The sequence below is a fragment of the Lissotriton helveticus genome, chromosome 3_2 (assembly GCF_964261635.1).
Source record: "Lissotriton helveticus chromosome 3_2, aLisHel1.1, whole genome shotgun sequence".
Lineage (NCBI taxonomy): Eukaryota > Metazoa > Chordata > Amphibia > Caudata > Salamandridae > Lissotriton > Lissotriton helveticus.
The window spans coordinates 43,714,610-43,731,224 of NC_136062.1; the positions used below are offsets into that span (position 1 = coordinate 43,714,610).

The following is a 16,615-nucleotide window of genomic DNA, read 5'->3' on the forward strand; positions in this document are numbered from 1 at the left end:
AGCCAGAGGCCTAGTGATTACCCTGTGAATGTGCATTTTAGCTCCACTGATTCCCTCACACTGTTAAATTTTTCAGATTCACCAGAAATTTTAAGCGCCAAATCTAATACATTGTCACCGGAAAAAGTCCATCCGAGCTCCATAAATAGCGCTGTTCAATTCTACACCCCAGGAGCATCAGAAACCGCAGTTGTAACACCTGAAGCTTTTGCCAGTATCATGAGCAGGTGCTGCAGTGTGCAGTCTGAGATAGACTAATCATTGGATCTTGAAACCCAGGGTGGCAGTTTAGTCAAACAAAATGTACTGAACAAACTGAAGGTATTATCCTGGAATATAGCAGGCCTCAAGAGAAAACAGAGCTGTCCCGATTGGGGGGGATTTTGCGGACCGATTTTGATATGTATGCTTGTTCCAGGAAACATGGGCAACAGAAGAGACCTCGTGTGTAGGGTTTGCAACTATTAAAATACCTGCCATTTCACAGGGAAGGGGTAGACCCTCTGAAGCGTTATATATCTGGGTAGGTTCTCATCTAGTTTGCACGGCCACTCAAGTAGAGTCCCCTTTTTATGATATCCTGTGTATAATGCTTAATTTTTCATCAAACTTCAAATTAGTCCTAGTCAATGTTTATTCCAGGCCTGTGAGGATTGGCCAAGAATCCCTGATTTTAGACCAACTAGACGGCCTAATCTTTAGACTCCCGAAAAATGTTCTAGTAGTTTTAGGGGGTAATTTTAATTGTCAATTCGAGCCAATGAGAGATCTTAATCACATACCACCCACAGAGGAGGACAAACTCTGGGCCATTCCTGAGCCTAACACCTTTCCAATCTGGGTTTGGACAACGCTGGCTCTCCAGATCAAATCGTTCACCCTAAAACACTTTCTAAGAGCCTGTAACGGCCGAACCAGATCATACTCTCCTAGGAAATATACTTTTTTGGTCAAAATTCTTTTTTATTAATCCAAAGCAGTATGGCATTACAATAAAGAGAAACGGACACTCCCCACAATTGTTAAGCTAATGAAGGCAAAGATTTTTCACATGAGCGAACCATTATCGTTAGCCAAGTACTAGTTACAAGCCAACAGTACTATTCTTGCGCATTGGGCATCGTAGGCCGTAGAACTTTATAACCCCAACCCAACTGTCCCTCTCTCCCACCCCCATCATAAACAACGAAAAAGCAATGGTGGTCGTAGCTGAATGGTGCGTATACTGGCCTCTTAACTTGGTGATTCTGACAGTGCGTTGTGGAGCCCCTGGGTTGAGTCATACATCCATAGAAGGGGATCCCCTGGCCTAGAACTGGAATAAGTGCATAGCCTGTAATGAGGGTGGGCAAACTGCCATAGGGAGGCCTATTTGAGATATGCGACCAGAGGGCCCCATTTGTATTCAAAATTTTTGTAATCATCCCTGAAAATATTGTCTTCCTTTCCATGAGGAGTAACTTCCAGACACTTCCAGAGGTGTGAGTGCCATTGGGACAGCACTGGTGCCACGCATTCTTCCATGCCACCGCAATTGCGATTTTGGCAGCCCCTAGACATGTCCACATTATAGCCCTATCCGCTTTCGTTGATGTTCTACCTCTGAATCTCTTATCCTCAGGAGGGCTCCCTCCATGGAGGGCTATCCCTCATGTGATTCAAGATTTCCTCCCAGAACGTTTTAATTGTGGGGCAGTCCCACCAGATATGATGAAGTCCCCTAGGAGACCACCCCCCCTCCAGCACTGATCAGAGTCCTCCGGGAATATCTTTTTGAGTTTCGTTGGGTACATGTACCAGTCAAAAATAGGCTTCCCTCAGATCCAGGGAGTTCTTTGTGTGTGTGTTTTTTACAGAGTTTTATATAGCGCGAACTTGACCCGAATCGGGTATCAGAGCGCTTTACATAGCACCAGTTACATTACATGAGGACACATTCATTTTTTGTTAGGCACGGGGAGATTAAGTGATTTGCCAAAAATCACAGGATGTTCAGCGTCATTGCTGAGACTTGAACCCTGCTCCCTAGTTTCGAGGTCGACTGCCCTAGCCATTAGGCCAACTCCTCTTGGACCATTCTGCCCAAAACCTCAGTTTGGCGGCTTTGTAATATAGATTAAAATCAGGTAGAGCCACCCTCCCTCATTCTTCATGCGTCTTAAGGTGTGAAAGGGAAGACTGGCCCTGCTGTTCTGTCAAATGTATCTGGTAATAAGGGAGCGCAGCCTGGATAGGAAATCTCTAGCTAGATAAATTGGCAGGGCCTGAAACAGATATAGAAATTTTGGCAGCACTGTCACTTTTATCGCATGTATGCGCTGTAGCCAAGAGATTGAGATTTTTCCAGTGTTTGAGGTCCTGCTGGAATTAAAGCAGAAGTAGCGGGTAATTAGCCTTATAAAGGTCCTCTAGTTGTAGTGATAGTTAGATGCCCATGTAGTGAAGGGTGTGCTTGGCCCACTGAAAGGGGGTATGCCCACAGAGTAGGTTGGCCTCTTCCTCTGCTGCCGTGAGATTTAGAATGGATGATTTAGACCGATTAATCCTAAAACCCGCCACCTCTTTCAATCCCCCTAGTTCTGCCTGTAGAGCCTGCAGTAAGTGTTCAAGATTGTTGAGCGTCATCAGGACATCATCCACAAATAATAATTTATGTCCCTCTCTCCCGAAGTGAATACCCCGAATCACTGGGGTCGCCTGAACCCGTATCGCCAGCGGTTCTATGCTTAGAGCGAAAAGCAGAGGAGAGAGCGGCCAACCCTGTCTTGTCACTCTATCCAATGGGAACGGGGCTGAGCTTGTCCCTTTGACCTGCACTTGAATGCGGTTGCGCATAATTAACCTTGATAATGTCAAAAAACACCTTCCCGAAACCAAAGTGGTCGAGCGTGAGGAAAAGAAACAACCAATCCACCCTGTCAAAGGCCTTTTTGGCATCCTGACCCTCCAGGATTGCCAGGATCTTGTGTTTAGTTACTTTTTCTATCAGACATAATTTTCTACGGATATTGTCATGGGTCTGCCTCCCCTTTATGAAGCCTGATTGATCAGGGTGAATTGGAATTGGCATCAAGCCATCCAGTCTCGTTGCTAATATTGCCAAATATAGTTTGACGTCCAGATTTAGGAGTGTAATTGGCCTATATGAGGTGCAGTTCTGCAGATTTTTACCCGGCTTGGGGATTATAGTTATCACTGCTTCCACCATTGACTGTAAAAACAGTTGATGGACAGAATGCAGAACAATGTCATACATTCACCCCAGTACAGAGATCTGGGCCTAAATCCATTGTTTTTTTGCTCACCATGCCATTCCAGTTTGAACTCAGCCATATGCAAATCAGTCTTGACCCTGTGCCCCATGGGAACAGTCCAGCCCGAACTGCCAAGCCAGGTCCTCCCTGGACTGGAAACAAGCATCCTAGGACAGGTTTCGGGCTTTCAGTCCTCATCAGCCAGGATAGCTTGATTCCAGTGGCATGAAGAGCACGGGACTCACGTCTGAGCATACCCGTCCCACTCGGGGTGACAAATGCAAAAACAGTTGATGGACGGAATGTTGCACAATGGCAAAACATTCACCCCCAGTCACAGATCCGGGTTGAATCCATCGTGAGACCCGTGCTCTCCATGCCACTGGAATCAAGCTATCCTGGCTGATGAGGGCTGAAAGCCCGAAACCGGTCCTAGGATGCTACTACTTCGAATTGGTGATCTGCCAGGTACTTACACATTTTATGACTCTTGAGAGGCAAGTTCAACCCTTTCACATTCCATGAAAATTGACACGGCTCCAACTGGGGTCGAGAGTAAATGAGAGCGGTAGCTTACTAGTACCTTTGATCCTCCTGTCTTTCCTGGTTGATTCTCTCTCCCCTGCCTAATCTCTTGTCTGAAGCAAGTCCCGTCTGCTGGGCATCCATAGCTCCATCCCCACTACAGACGACATGCTAATCTTCGGAGTGTCTACTTTTGGAGCTCATGTTCCATTGGGAGGGCTTACTACTTTCTTTCCCCCTCGAAGTTCCATGGGTGCGCTCATCTGCAATGGGTGGGAAGTCCCAAAATTCTCAGGCCCTCCTCTAGTTCAGTGATGTGACACACTTTATTGTTGAGCTCAAAGACCAAACCAAGGGACATGTTCATCTGTATTTAACATTCTCTGTTCTCAGCTTCGTGGTGATGGGCCTTAACTTTTGTCTCAGCAGTAGTGTGGAAGGTGCCAGATCTTGATATAGCCCGCACTGGAAACCTTGGATGGAGATCTCGTTCTTTTTCCTGGCTGCTTTCAAGATTGCTTCCTTCACCTTAAAGGAGTGAAGCTTGACAAGAATGTCGTGTGTGCGACGACGTTCCCCCGCTGGTTGATTTCCTACACTGTGTGCCCTTTCAATCTTGATTATCAACTGGCGCGGCCCCAAGATTTCCGCAAAGAGACCTTCAATAAAGGCCTCCAAGTCTGGTCCCTCTACTCCCACCTCTATATTTTTTATTCTGATGTTATCTCTTCTTGATCTGTTTTCCAAGTCCTCTGTCTTCAGCAGGGCCACCTGTAATTGCGTGTGAAGGTCTTGCACCTTGTCTTGCGTGGCCGTTGCTCGTGTGTCCAGTTCCTGTGCCTGGGACTCCACCTCCAGCACTCTGGTGCCTATGAAGTCTACATCCTGTTGGAGAGTGAATAGATCTGCTTTGAGTTATTCCATGGAAGACTTAATATCCAATTTGATTTTGGAGCGGAGTTCAGCCTTGAATTCCCTAAGAGAGGCAATTAGATCATCTTTAGTGAGCATCAAGGTGGCGGTATCTCCCCCTTGTTCCAGTGCCTTTCTTTTCTCAGTGGGGGAGAAGAAGCTGGAAACGTTACCTGCCCCTTTCTTCGGTGGCATAGATGAAGACTAGCCACCTCCCCTCTCTGTGAGTGAGCAACCTTCACCGGATGCCGCGGGCCCCACAGCAGGGGCTGTGGGGCCCTCCTCCTCCTGCAGCTAGTGTTCTCCTCCTGCAGCTAGTGTTCTCCTCCTGGCAAAAGCTGAATCCACCACTTCTCTGAGGGATATTGGGTTACCTCCTTGGCCTCTAATGGACCATCTTTAAATGCGGTGCTGCACAACTGTTAACTTTAGGGCGAGGCTTCTCTAGGCAGGGATTCATTCCTTGGCGCCACTCTATATTCATCGGTGTATGTTTGCTCTATGGAGGTCCTACATTCAGAGATGCCTTAGGATCCCGGTGAAAGTCAGGCAGGTCCAGGTCGGCACCTCGCGCCTGTCTATATCGTTGCAAAATTGCCCAAATGCCTGCGGGGTTGCCCCTCGGGACCCCCGGTTCTCAGTGGGCTCACTGCCCACCTCCTCTATCACCATCGATCGTCGGGGCAACGTTGGCAGGTGCTAGCCTCTCCTCTGCGGCGCAATTACTTGTCACTGGGAGCCAGTCTGGTCGCGTAACCCTCCTCTCATCAGCCCTCATTACAAGCGGCAGACGTTCTCCGTGGCGGCCCTTAGGGTTCCGCCTCAGAGAAGACGTGGAGTCGCTGCTTCCCTGACCGCCGCCGCCATTTTGGAGCTTCTGACGCTCCTTCTCCCTTTTTCTTAGGCTGCTTTTCCCTCTGCTCCCAGCTTGCGCTAGCACTCCTGCATGACCCCGTCAGTATCACGGAACTTCAGACAACAGTTGGGTGGATTTTGGCTACCCTTTACATCGGTTTTAGCACACACAAACGGCTATGAGGTTCTGGAATTGAGGTGAATCACGTCCACCCAGCCATCTTGCCTGGCCACGCCCATTTTTGGGAATTATACTTTAAGTAGGGTCAGCCACTCATTCATCCTAGACTACATCCTGGTAGAAACTAGGATATGGGATAGGGTTGTTGACTTAGCTGTCTTGCCAAGACATGACTGCGATCATAATGCTTTAACTCTGGAGTTGCTGTTGTCAGACACTGGGGGAAATCCTGACTCATCCACAACAATAGACAGTAGACTAACTTACCAACGGTATGCGGAAAGTAAGGTGGGCGTGGATTGAACAATCGCCTAAAAGAATGGCCTCCTTATTTGAATCTTATCATACCTACTTTTTTGGAACTAGTAAAGCTCTCAATTGCAGATGGTATTGTTGTATCCCAAGATCCATGAAGCCTTGACCGCTAAACTGGTGGATATATTCGGGCCAGTGAGTACTCGGGAGAGGGGGGATAGGGGGGAGGGGGTGCAGGAGGGGGCAGGGGGGCAAAGGTAAAGCAGTTTTGGTTCAATGGTAGTTGTCAGGAGGCAAAGAGGGCCTTGATAGTGGCTATAAAAATCCAAGAGTAGAACCCAAATCAAAGCAGCGAGGACTTTTTATAAAGACACTATTGCACTCGCAGACAAATCTTGAGAAATGGACCAATGGACAGCCCTGAAACAGGCCCGAACAGTCAAGGATGTCCTTGACTGTTCGGGCCTGTTTCAGGGCTGTCCATTGGTCCAAAGTCTTCTGGAACATCCTAAGTACAGGTAGTAGCTATGGAAAGGCGGCTCTGGAGCTAAACATAGCGGCTGATAGTTGGAAAGAGCATTTCTAGGCTGTTTATGCTCCATTGGAGGCTGAGGTCAGTGTTCAGAGCTTAGCAACACCGCCATCAGAAAACTTCTATGCAGAGACCCCTGAGTTAATTTTGGCAGAAGTTACCAGAGCTGTAACAAGAATAGCCCCTGGCAAAGTCCCAGGATTGGATAGGATACCAGGGGATCTTTTCTGTGCGAGCCTAATATTTGGGGCCCCTACTTGTGGGTGTTTTTCAAAGCTATATTACAAGGGATTATAAAAGAAACAACAGTTCCTGTGGCTAGTAAGGGTGATTATAGCAATAAAAATGCTCAATGGCGATACGTAAGGTACAGTAATGTCAGAGGACACGGAACCACTCACACACAAGGGTTGATTTATAACCAGATTTTTTGTTTTATACACATTGTGAACAAAAAATAACTATGGTGCATTATGTCCCCATGTGAAATGGAACCTAAATGTGAATATTAACGTGGTCTATTATATACAAGGTTTCCAGAAGTTCAAAGAACGATCATTGATGTATCATCATACCAAAGTGGTGACTGAAGCAGCACGCCGAAGCTGATGGAGGCGGCTTTTTCAGTACCCAGCAGAGATCACATCGTACAACTAACGATTCGGGCGCAACAGTCCACTGTGACTAATATAATCAAGGGAACATCAGCACTGCTACGGCTGTAACGTGTTTGAACAGGAGCACCAGCCCAACAATATTCTTAACGCACGCCTTGCCTCACATTGAGAACCCGGCCGGGTGCTCATGTGAGTCACTTTTAATTATTTCACTTTCCACAGTGACACACTTTCACCAAGGCTGCGCTATCACCAAGACAGATGTTCCAGTTATCATATTCCTGAAGAGACCCTCCACCCACATAGGGGTCGAAACGCCGTCGATGAGTATAAGAGAACGAGCCACTACTCAGCGTGTATCATTGCATAATCATGCTGTCAAACATGGATACATAAATGGTCGTTCTTTGAACTTCTGGAAACCTTGTATATAATAGACCACGTTAATATTCACATTTAGGTTCCATTTCACATGGGGACATAATGCACCATAGTTATTTCTTTTGTTTACAATGTGTATAAAACAAAAAATCTTGTTATAAATCAACCCTTGTGTGTGAGTGGTTCCTTGTCCTCTGACATTACTGTACCTTACGTATCGCCATTGAGCATTTTTATTGCTATAATCACTCTTACTAGCCACAGGAACCATTGTTTCTTTTATAAACCCAGTACCCTGGTTCCTTCGTGAGTAGGGTTCCCCCTGTCCTTGTCCTAGATATTACAAAGGATGGCACTCCTTTCAACCTGGGCTGGAGCTGAGATTTTTCCAGTATATAAAAAAGCCCCCTCCCCCCCTATTACCCATAAACTATAGACCGATCAGTTTGATCGATGTATAGCAAAAGGTTTTTGCCAGGATTCTACTGGATTGTCTACTGACCTGGTTAGAAGAACATAAGGTCATGAGTCCCCTACAAGCTGGTTTCAAGGAAAAAACATCCGCAATCGACCAAACTTTTAGGCTCCAGCTCCTCTACCGGAAAACAGTGCACTTGGAAGGTGGTATTCTCTATTTGGTCTTTGTGGATCTCAAAAGTGCCTTTGATCTGGTCCCTAGAGATGCCCTCTGGCTGGTATTGAGTGACCTTGGAATCCCACATTTGCTTTTGAATATGTTTAGAAGAATCCATTAAGCCAATTACACCCAAAATGGGTATGGGAAGCAAGGGGCACTTACTCCACCTATCCCAATCAACAGAGGAGTTAGACCGAGTTGTGTGCTCGCCCATACCCTATTCTGCATTTACATCAATGTACTGGTTGGTGCGCTGAGCGGACTGAAGGATATAGACTCCCCCCAAGTTAGCGTACAAGTTAATCCCAGCAATGATGTTTGCAGATACACCCTTCTGCTTTCCAAATTTCCGATGGGCATCTAAAGAATCCTTGACGGGTTCTGTGAGTTTTGTAGTAATAGGGGGCTGGAGATCAATATGCAAAAGACAAAATATATGGTCTTTGTTAGGTCTGGGGGTCTCTAGTTGGCAGAGGTAGATACCAATGTCCAAATAGGGACCCTTGCTTCTAGTCAGGGTAATGGGGATACACTCTTTAGATAACCCCTGCTCACCCCCTAGGTAGCTTGGCACGAGCAGACAGGCTTATCAAAGGCAATGTGTAAAGTATTAGTACCAACACTCATAGTAAAAAAAACACAAATGGACTCCACACCACTTTAGATAAATAAAGTATCTTTATCTAAACTACACAAGACCAAAACGACAAAAATCCAACATACACAGTTCAAGAATATGATTTTAAAAGAGTTCTTGGGTTTGCGTCAAAATAATCCACTGTTATGTCACGTTTAGCCCAAATTACCTGTAGATGCGACAAAAGTTCCAAATGGGAGCTGCAGCGTTGAAAAACAAGCGATGCGTCACTCCTGAGACCCTGTGGAGGCGATGCGACAGCCCCGCTGGACGCAGCGGGCGTGTTGCGACGAATCCGGTCTGTATGGGGAGGGATGCAATACCTTGTGTGGATTCCGGTGCGCAGGTTAGGTTAGGTAGGAAGCGTCTCGCACAGGCACGATGCGACTATCTTCGGGACGGCGATGATATCAGGTGCGGAGGCGCGGTGCAGCGCAGCGCAGCGTCTATCTTCTCCTCTCGCGGCCCCTCGATGCGATGGCTCTGCGACGATGTTCGCAGCGACGTGATGCGGTCCGCAAGCAAGCAGTGCGGCGATCTTACCCAGCGACGACAGGCTCTGCGATGATGCTCGCAGGGACAGTAATCTTCCCGTACCGGAGCGATGCGTTCCGCAAGTGAACAGGCGTTGCGACGATCTCTATCTTCGTGGCGGTGGGAATTTCCTCGCACTCTCGGGGATGCGCTCTGCAAGCGAGCGATGCGTGAAATTTGCTGATTGTTTTTGTTTCTCCTTGTCCAGCTCCCCAAACAGAAGGCACAACTTCCAGAGGCCCCACAAATGGATCAAGCACTCTAGGAAGGGCAGAACTCATACAGCAGAGTTCAGGGGGAAGCTGGTGGTGAAGTCCTTTTGTTCCTGGGACTTCTTAACAGGGAGCCAGCTCTTCTCAGGCTCTTGGAGATCTCTTCAAGCAAGGGGACAACGCAACAGCAAAGTCCTTCCCTCTCTCTTTGGCAGCAAAGCAACTGCAGGTCAGCCCACAAACACACAGCAGGACAGACCTTCCTCTTCAGTCTTCCAGCTTTCTCCTTGGCAGAGGTTCCTTCTTGATTCCAGGATCTAATTTTCTGTAGTCTGGGTAGCCCTTTTAATACCAGTCTTTCCTTTGTTCTCTAGAGACAGAGAGGCCCTGGCTTGGTCAGAACCAGTTCAGGTCAGTTCCTGAGCACTTTGTTTTTCTGTCTTCTCCTCTCCTTTCAGAGAGAGGGGCAGGGTCGTCAGCCGCCCAGCAGGAGGTGGAGCCAGCATTGTGGAAGGCAGGCACAACCCTATTAAGGCCCAGGTGCTATCCCCTCCCACCAGTCAAGATGCAGATGCAGTCATTCAGCCTAGGGCTGACTCATCCACCCTCCTGGGGGCTCCCCAGCCCCTGTCACTCACAAACCAGACAGTCAATTCACAAACAGGCCAAGGCACACAGAAAGGTAAGACAAGAGAACAGCCACTTTCTAAAAGTGCTGTTCTCAAACACAGGATTCAAAAACCATCCTTCCTAAATGATGTTATTAAATTCTGAGTTCAGGGATACGAGACTTTTTAATTTTCTATCTTGCTCCTATGGGAAGATATGCAGGTAAACATTATACCCCGCATTCCCCATTATAGCCTATGGGCAAGATAGTCCTCTCCATAGTGAAAAACGAAAATGTCTGTAATTCACTACCAGAGCATGTCAGACACACTAGTACATGCTCTACCTTTCACATACACTGTACCCTGACCAGGGGGGTACCTAGGGCCTTCTATAGGGGTGTCCAATGTGTACAGAAAGGGAAGGGTTAGGCCTGGCCAGTGTGGACACTGGCCAGGGCAGCATGGCAGTTAGCAACTGCACCCAGGCACAGCGGTAGCAGCTCTGAGACACCATTTTAGGGCTACTCATGTGGGTGGCACAATCAGTGCTGCAGGCCCACTAGTAGCATTTGAATCACCTGCCCTGGCACACTCAGTGCACTTTACTAGGGACTTCCTGGTAATACCGATATGCCAATCATGGATAACCAATCACAACTACAATTTACTCAGGGAGCACTTGCACTTTGACACTGATCAGCAGTGGCAAAGTGCCCAAAGCATCTAAACCAGCAAAAACGATATCCAGCACAGCGTCAAAAATACAGGAGGTAGAGGCAAAAAAGTCAGAGGAAACCACGCCAAAGATGCCAGGTCTAACAGTCTTCAACCTCACTTACACAACCTGCGCCAATTAGCCTGGTTTGTACACATCAAGAAAGGCTTCCATACTATAGGTAGAGATACTCTATGGAGCAACCTGGAGATAGCTTGTTATGGAATTTTGCGCAAACAACTAGTTCGCAACAACAGGGGGTGAGGGGGAGGAACTCCCCCCAAACTCCATGAAGACTGTGCCACTGGTTTTTTAACAGTTAAATTCTTGGGAATAAAGGATACCTGCAGTCTAGAGCCTTTCTTAGAAATTGTATGTACATTTCAGGCATGCCTCTCTCCCTCTGCGTGCATTTACTAATAAATAGTCCAGCAGTTCTGCCCTTGGGTGCCCAGCATGCCGAATGTGAGAGGATACCAAAGTCCACGTATTTTCCTTTTGCCCTGGATATAAAAAAATTAGACAAAGATGGTTGGTACAATTGTGCAGGAACCTAGGTACACGTGTAGAAGCATTTAGGCTCCTAAAATGCAATACTCAAATGCCAATTGTTTTTGCTGTATTTCGTTTTTTAAGTTCTATGTGGTAGGCGCGAAAGTCTTTTTTAGCACTCAGCAATGGATTTACCACTGATCATTTTTTATTGAAAAAGAAAAAAAAATGCAAAGGAATAGACACAAAATCAACAAGTACATGAAATGAGCTACATACGATGTCATAAAGAAAAATAAACTAAGGCAGGATAATACACAGTCTCATGGTATTACAGATAAATACATAATATCCACAAAAAGCAAACAAATAGGTCGCTATGTGTAATCATGCAAAAGTGGTATTGCATAGGGAAGGGTATTGCCCTACCCACCAAACCAATTCACAATACATAATACATAATACATAAAATCCACCTCATCACAAAATAGTGTACACAACCAAATCACACTAAGGGGACATACAGCACATCATGGGGGGTCAAATGAGAATGATGATGCATCAAGGGATTTCCAAAGTTTCTTATGGGATATGCGCCTTGGGGAGGAATGAAACGCAGTGTTGTCAGCTCCTCTTAAAATGCATAACCATTCTTGACGATTTTAAAGGACACTTCCGAAGCGTTCTTCCACTTACATAAAACTACTTTACAGGCCAGAGTGAGCAGTAGGTCAAGCAATTGGCGGTCATATGCGTTAACTAGGTTCGGATCAAGAACACCTAGTATAACATATATGAATTCCCTTGCAGGTTTAAAACTAAAAATGTGCTCTATGCAGTCAAAGATTTCCCCCCAGTATAGCTTTAGAGAGGCACAGTTAAAAAGCATATGTGTCAGATCCCCGACAGCTGAGTTACAGTTCCAGCCGTTAGGGCTATCTCTCAGGCTGAGTTTAAGAAGCCTATCCGGTGTCCAGTACGTTCTGTTTAGTAGCATGTACTTGGTTTGGGACAGGATTGGAGAGAGAAAGCAGCGTTATGAATAATTTCTCAGTCAAACGACAAGCCCGTAGAATTGGACTCCGACTCCCATTTAAGTTCGTTTTGCTTATGTGCTTTCCTAGGTTGAGGGAGGAGGAGTTTATATATCTTAGAAACAAAATGACCAGCTGCAATGATGCGTGGTATATGAGTCAGAAGCCAGGGGTTATAGGGCTTAAGGGGGCGCTTCGAGAGGTGGACTTTAAGTTTCAAGAAATCATAAAAATCTATAGGTGCAAGATTATGTAGAGACTGTAGCGAGGAGAACGGTAAAGGATGTGTCCTGTCATATAGGTCACTCACTAGGTTGATGCCTTTCTCAGACCAAGATTCCCAGTGGAGGGGTTTCCCCTCTATCTTAAGGGAGGATTCAGCCACAAGGCCACCAGGGTAGATTTTTTTATTTTTAAGTTGGATTTGTGGGACTGGTCTAGTCTTAAAAGAGCACGTCTTGTGTTAAGCAGGATGAATTTGGAGTGAGACAGGTGGGATAGATCCATAGTGAGTAGGGCAGGAAGGGGAACATTATCGATGAGCGATTTCTCAATGTCCAACCATAGCGGGGTATAGGCCGAGTCCTCAATCAGCCCGTGTGCGCCTTGTTTACATAGGAACGCCGTTTGGTAATTTCTGAAGTTGGGGAGACCCAGGCCGCCTTTTTCTTTAGATAGCTGTAGCTTCGTCATTGATATCCTGGGTTTCTTCCCCTGCCAAAGGAAAGTACCAAAAAGCTTGTCGACCTTATTTAAAAAGTCTTCAGAAAAAGTCATCGGCAGCATACTTGCCAGGTAATTTACCAGCGGAGTCGCCATCATTTTCAGGGTTTCAGCCCTGCCCCACCATGAGAGGTATTTAAGAGACCACCCATCTAGCAGTGTGGAGATTTATTTCAGTGTCAGATTTTCGTTAATTTGTAGCGTAGAGATTAGGTCCTTATCAAAGTCTAACCCTAGGTACCTGAAGCAGTTCGGTTGCCAAGTTAGGCCAGAATTACCCAATACATCCTTGTTGCCCAGATTATTTAATAGTTTAACTTCCGTTTTATCTTTGTTTAATTTATACCCTGATACCCGCGAGAACTCGTTAATAGTGGACATAAGGGCAGGTATAGCCTCCTCGGCCTTTTCCGAAACAACCAAAACGTCATCCGCATAAGCAGTTAGCTTTATCGTACAGTCGTTAAAGGGGATTCCCGATATGCCATCATTATTCCGTATGTGATGAAGGAATGGTTCATTTGCAAGTAGAAATAATGAGGGGGAGAGGGGGCACCCTTGTCTGGTTCCTTGTTGTAGTCGGAAAGATGAGGAGAACGAGCCCCCCGACCTAACTCTGGACGAAGGGCAGGAATAGAGGGACATTACCATCCTCGTAAAGGTCTTCCCCAGATTAAATTTATTTAACATTGCCTCTAGATACCTCTAATCTACTTTATCGAAAGCCTTTTCGGCATCAAGCGTTTTCGCTGCTGTGGGGGTCGTCTCTTGAGCACTGCCTCATGTGCTGCCTCTTACAAGCTTCAGTTACTGGGGGGCACCTTCGGTCATTTTCAGCGTTTACAGACTTGTGCGTTTGCTTCCTGTTAGACGTCTCGTATATGAGCTAGAAAGTCGCTCATTTATGTCCCCTTCAAGCGCCACCCTCGGCCGCCATGATCCCGTCGATGGAGTCGATATTCAGTCAGCCAGCGCGCCCGCCATTTTCTTCATTCACGAGGCCCTCTGCTCGTATGCCCGTGAGTCGACACAGGGGCAGCCCTCAGCGTGGAACCCCAGACGGCAGCGCAGGTAAACGATCGCTAGGGCAGACAAAGGGATCAATTATAGGCAGATAGCGTGACAACAAATACTTACAGTCAGTGAGGGGTCGCGTTGCTTCACTTTAACTGCTGGGTGCGCCCACCATTTTGTGTGTAAGCGCTGGTAGTGAGCGCGGATATTACCGGGTTCCCATGGAGGACAGCGGGCGGTGGAAAGCGCGCTCTCTGGACCCCACTTACTGGGCTTGCTGATCATGAGCTCCGATAGGTGTCAGGTGCCTGCAGACTCAAGTAGGCGTCCGGCTTCCGTCGGACTCAGCCGCTGCGGGAGCTCCGCAGCCTCCTCATTGCTCGTAGTGCTCCTCCAGGCTCCGGAGCTCTCTGGGATTTCTCTGCACAGGAGCCTCGTACCCCCGCCAAAACCAGCCACGAGTAAGTCTTTAGCTTCCAATTGCGAAATCCGTTAATACCAATAACTTTACACCGGATTTAACGTTCCAAATGCATAAAGAACTGGTTGCCACGGGAGGAGGTGAAGCCCTAAGCCGCCATCTTCTCCGGCGTCCAAACCACGCCCCGGGATTTAGCTTTTTAATCTTTTTATAACTGTATGAGATTGTGGATATTCTTTTATGGTCCAAGGACCGAAATAAAGTAAGATTGGATTGGATATTCTTTAGGTCTGCTTAACAAATGTATGTAACTTATGGTTAAATGTGTATGTGTTTGTAAGTTAAAAAATATATATATATATTTAATCATATGCTTAACATGTTTATAAGTCACTTAGAGGTTATTTGAATCGATACTTATGAGTCTCTGTTTTATATATCTATCAGAATATGTAAATATTATACTAACTGTTTTATCTACAAGTTCTTCAGTATTGCAATATTGAGGAAAATAGAACATTAAAATAAAAAGAAGCTAGTATAAAAATACCCAAATTAGATTCAAGTACAGCACCTCTTGAAAGTTTATACAATACTTTGCATCTCGAATTATGATCTTCCTTATTCATGTATACCATTTCTATGTAGTTATGTATCCATATATTTATTACTTTACACCTACTTTAGAAGGGGGAAAAACAAATTAAAAAATGCTTTGCCTCTCTCCAATGCACTACTTTGTTTCACCCTATACCTCTTTTAAGATATCCTCTACTTCCACTCTCTGACTCATCCCCTACTGTGATCTCCAAAACAACCTGTCTAGACTCTTCCCTCTCTATCCCTCCTTGGCTCACCCCAAGTCTAATTTTACTACTTTGATCTTCCAAACAACCCTGTTATTTATTTTTAATTATTTCTTCATGTATCACTTCTTTGACTCATCCCAAACCTCATTTTACTATTATGATCTCCCTAATCCCTTTCTAGAGCCTCTTCTCTCCTTCATATCTCTTTTTACTCATCCCAAACCTCATCTTACTACTATGATCTTCCAAATAACACTTTCAAGACTTTTCCGTCTTCTATCCCTCCATTATCCTACTCAATCCAACTAACAGACATGCATGTCCACGCTCAAATTAACTCATATTTCCCTATACTATTCCACCACTAATCATTTTGGGCTACTCGCCGAAAGGCGCTTTGACGCCTCATATGAGGTAGTATCCGCTATATAAAAACAATTACAGTGGGTGATGAAGTAAGAGTTGCTAAAGGGTACTGCACGAGGAGGATTTCCTGCTAATAAATCTTTGTCATAAGGCTATCAGTAATGAGGATAAAAGTTAGTTGTAGCGGGATGCAGTGAATTCAGGATGAAGTAGGGGCTATCAAAGAAGAATCGTATGTTTCTTGGAGAGACTGCAAATTAAAAAAAATTGTGTAGCGAGAATGGAGAGAATAGTGTTATCATTGTATTCATGGGATTGGGCATGATGTCCAGGGCTGGATTGAGGTGGTAGTGTGAAACTTAAAGTCGGCAGGGTGTGGGTATGTATCTCCAAGTCAGCTTTAAGGCCAGCAGGTGTGCTGTGAAGTTAGCTTGGGGGAAGGTCGGAGTGATGATCAAAGTGGTTGCTGATATTGGTTGCGCTCACAAGGTGTTCCATAGGCAGAAACGGGCTACTTGTATGGGTGGGTGGCGTTAATTGATTTTGAGGGTGTCCTGTCTGTTTTTTCAGGGGAAGCTGGATGCCTCTGCACCATGTTATTGATGGTGAGACCTGTACTGCTTCCTGATTGAGAGATCTACTCTTTGTTCTTAGTGGAAAATTCTATTCTAGTCTTAAGCTGAAGACGCCGTTCATGTTTTTGATACCTTGCAGACTTTGCTTACTGGATGGTTTCTGTAAAGCGTACGTTGAGTAAATCGTTTCTCCTGGAAACATTTATTTATTCTTATTGATAAACTGAAATATATCCTTGACGACGGCAGCTCTCTTAACGCTGTTTGGAACGTGGTCAGTGAAGCAAGTACAAACTTGTCCTAATACACATTGCTAGAAGCAT

General features: G+C 45.9%; 1 protein-coding gene across 4 annotated transcripts in view; it reads left to right on the plus strand.

Moving 5' to 3' along the window:
- The window catches only part of SECISBP2L (SECIS binding protein 2 like), a 989,501-nt gene that overhangs the window by 387,047 nt on the left and 585,839 nt on the right, over positions 1–16,615 (plus strand). The window lies entirely within an intron of this gene.